Below are 567 nucleotides of genomic sequence, written 5' to 3'. Positions count from 1 at the left end.
ATCACCAGCAACCACTATTTCTTTGTTTTTGGTTGTTAAATGGGCCAGTACAGCTTCAAGGTGGTTTACAAACAGATTAAAGTTACCTGCAGGTGCTCGATATACACTTAATATTATGAAAGATTTTTTGTGAAAATCTAATTCTGTTGCACATGCTTCCATATGCTGTTCTAGGCAAAATTTATGAATGTCTATGTTCTTAAATTTATGACAGTTCCTGATGAATGTGGCAACTCCTCCTTTCTCCATTTCTGATCTACAATAGTGAGATGCTAACCTAAACCCTGTAACACTTAAAAGTTCTATACCAGTGGTCACATGATGTTCAGAGAGGCAGATTATGTCAGCTGGGTTTGAAGACTCTAATTCATCTATGCAGATAGTTAATTCATTAATTTTATTTCTCAGTCCTCGAATATTTTGATGCAATAAAGATAGCTGACATTTCACATTGACTGACTTAAAATTGGATGGAGTTAAAATATCTGCTGACAGTTGAAAATTCTTAACCAATGGCTGTTTATGTTGATGTAATAAGCTGGAATTATGTTTTTTGATTTCTTTCTC

This window comes from Schistocerca piceifrons, chromosome 6 (genome assembly GCF_021461385.2).
Source record: "Schistocerca piceifrons isolate TAMUIC-IGC-003096 chromosome 6, iqSchPice1.1, whole genome shotgun sequence".
Classification (NCBI taxonomy): Eukaryota; Metazoa; Arthropoda; class Insecta; order Orthoptera; family Acrididae; genus Schistocerca; species Schistocerca piceifrons.
This window is presented reverse-complemented; position numbering follows the sequence as displayed.